Below are 3344 nucleotides of genomic sequence, written 5' to 3' on the forward strand. Positions count from 1 at the left end.
CGCAAACTTCATGCTCATGAATGACAGCATGGGAGGTTAGCTTCTTTCCCCTATATTTTATATAGCAGCATAGTCAAAATTAATTAGTATTACAATAAAGAGTCACACCCTACAGTTTATAAAAAACAATATAGTTGTTGAAATGCAAATTTTTGGTGTTTCTTCTAATGAAACTTACTCTGTTCCTCAACATTTTCGGCTGCATTTCTGGTGTCAACATGTAATGTCAACTCTCTCCCTCTTTGTTTATATAATAAAATCCTTTAAATCTTCTTACGACCCGGTCACTTTTGTTTCTTCCCGTTGACAGGTAACCCACATGCCTCATCGTATCATTCAGTTTAATTTTCAAAAAGTTCTTGACAGGTTAGTTGGATTCTTGGATACCAAAGCATCTTTAACGTTGAAGTTCCTCAACAAAATTGTTTTTTTGCAATTTTTTTTTGCGGATTAATGTTGATATTTTGTTGCAATTTTTTTTGCGGATTAATGTTGACACTGTTGTGCCGGCAATGAAATTTTAAGCTCAGTCATTCTTTATAGTTTCCGAAACTTGTTTACCTTTTCAAAGAAATATTTTCTACATATTAGACAAATGTAGTAGCTCAAACTTTACCCTCAATAAATTGACTAGTACTAAACTTCAACAATATAAGGTTTCAGGTATCAGTTCTATGCATACTCTCTCTCTAGATCTCTCTCTCATGGCCACCCCTGCCTACAGTTTTCCTACTTCATTTACATTTCCATATGCTCATATTACTCTCCTCTTTTCACTTGTCTCCTTTCTTTTCCCATTTGCTAATTCACTTCAATTCCAGATATCTCGGTTTGGTTCTGATGTAACCAACATACTCTATGAAGGAGATGCACAACCTTCTGTTGGTGCAATTGAGTTGAATTACAAATATACCTATATATGTCGTGTTGGTCGAGCCATATATGCAGACAGGGTTCGGCTGTGGCACTCCAGCTCAGGAAAGCTCTCTGACTTCTCTACTCATTTCTCCTTCACTATTGACACCCAAGGTAGATCTCAATACGGCAATGGCCTTGCCTTCTTTCTTGCCCCTGTAGGTTTTCAGATCCCACCCAACTCCGGCGGTGGCTTTTTAGGGCTTTTCAACACCTCCACCAGTGATTCAGTCCGGAACCAAATCGTTCTAGTTGAGTTTGACTCTTACCCTAATCCCGAGTGGGATCCTGCATTCGAGCATGTTGGTATCAATAACAACTCGATTGCATCAGCAATGACTTTCCCGTGGAATGCTAGCTTGCATAGTGGAGAAACTGCTGATGCTTGGATCACTTACAATGCTACTACTAAGAATTTGAGTGTGTTTTGGTCCTATGAGTCAAATCCCAGTTTTCGAGGTAATTCTAGCCTTTCATACCAAATTGATCTAAGGGAGGTTCTACCTGAGTGGGTAATAATTGGGTTTTCAGCTGCCACCGGTCTGTACTCAGAGCGACATATCCTCAACTCATGGGAGTTTAGCTCGAGTTTAGATATAAAAGAGACAAGTGGGAACAGAGTGAGAATAATTAGGTTAATAGTAGGTTTGACAGTACCAATATATCTTGATCATTGGAGGAATAATTTATGTGGATTTTTCAAAAAAGAGATCACAGACTACGAGGGGAACACCGGAGGCGATGAACTTAACGTCGATGAATGAGGATCTTGAAAGAGGAGCAGGTCCGAGGAGGTTTTCTTATAGAGATCTTGCTTCGGCTACTAACAACTTCTCAAATGAGAGGAAATTGGGGGAAGGAGGATTTGGTGGTGTTTACAGAGGCTATCTTAGTGATTTAGAGATGGCAGTGGCAGTTAAGAAGATTTCAAGGGGGTCTAGACAAGGGAAGAAGGAGTACATAACAGAGGTGAAGATCATTAGCCGTTTGAGACATCGAAACTTGGTGCAGCTCATCGGTTGGTGTCACGATAAAGGCGAGTTCCTACTGGTCTATGAGTTCATGCCCAATGGCAGCCTTGATTTGCACCTCTTCGGCAAGAAAAACACTCTTACATGGACTGTGAGATACAAGATAGCTCATGGTTTGGCCTCTGCATTGCTCTATCTTCATGAAGAATGGGAGCAATGTGTGGTGCACCGCGACATCAAATCGAGCAATATAATGCTTGATTCGAGCTTTACTGTGAAGCTTGGAGACTTTGGTTTGGCTCGGCTCATGGACCATGAGCTAGGTCCCCAAACAACTGGATTGGCGGGAACTTTGGGGTACTTAGCACCGGAGTACATAAGCACCGGTAAGGCCAGTAAAGAGTTGGATGCGTATAGCTTTGGGGTGGTGGCACTAGAGATCACTAGCGGAAGAAAATCCATTGGTCCAATGGATGAGACGTCTCAAATTGGTTTGGTGGAGTGGGCTTGGGACCTCTATGGAAGAGGAGAGATTCTTGCAGCTGTTGATAAGAGACTGCATATGGATTTTGACGCAAAACAATTCGAGTGCTTGATGATTATTGGGCTGTGGTGTGCTCACCCTGATCGGAGTCTCAGGCCATCGATAAGGCAAGCAATTCAAGTTCTTAATTTTGAAGCAACAGTGCCCAATCTTCCAATGAAAATGCCTGTTCCTATGTATCATGTACCTAGCCCACCAATGGTTAGTTCTGGTGATCCTTTTATAACCAATACCAGCATTGAAGAAGGTCGTTAAACAAGTGTATCATCACAATTTGTATGTATAAATAGGAAAATCCGAGCCTTTAATGGTTCATTTCCAAATCGGGTGGTGCAAAGTGTGCACGAGTACCTCCACTAGGTCACATTTAATATGCATGACGTGAGTACTTTAAAATTGTAATTGGACTTAGCATGATATAGAATATCATTGTCTTGCAAAGCTTGTTTAAATATATCCTGCACATAACTATAGTAGGGTTGTTTTGTGTATCAAATAGTTCTATTGTATGTGGTTTGTTATTAATTAGCAAGTGAGAGTGATCATCATTGAAGCAAATGTGAAATTTGTTCATTGATAGTGGGATGGTTCATATTCAATTTAGTAGTTGGATTAATGTTTGTTATGTAACTCAATGTGCCAAAAATGGAATATTATGATGGGGATAATTTTAACAATAGTTAGAATTATTTTTTGTTTTTGGTAGATAATAGTTGAATTTTTCAATCGTTTAATTGGAGGCTAAGCAATACTTACCTTGCAGCATGCCTTCAATTGCTCTGTAATTTCGAAAGTCAATGTCTAGAGAACTGTCTGTTTTCAAATATTACCAGACCACCGAAGACTTCTCTAAGTAATTATTGTGTGTGAGTGGGTGTGTGTTTCTTGCCTTGAAAAAAGAAAGGCTTGCTGCA

At 39.8% G+C, this 3344-nt stretch overlaps 1 pseudogene; it reads left to right on the forward strand.

Moving 5' to 3' along the window:
- The first annotated feature begins 704 nt into the window (after positions 1-704).
- Positions 705-2963, forward strand: LOC132316586 (L-type lectin-domain containing receptor kinase IX.1-like; annotated as a pseudogene).
- Positions 2964-3344: the final 381 nt, after the last annotated feature.

The sequence above is a fragment of the Cornus florida genome, unplaced genomic scaffold (genome assembly GCF_030987335.1).
Source record: "Cornus florida cultivar Cherokee Brave unplaced genomic scaffold, ASM3098733v1 CherokeeBrave_3.0.0_Hap2_Chr07, whole genome shotgun sequence".
Classification (NCBI taxonomy): Eukaryota; Viridiplantae; Streptophyta; class Magnoliopsida; order Cornales; family Cornaceae; genus Cornus; species Cornus florida.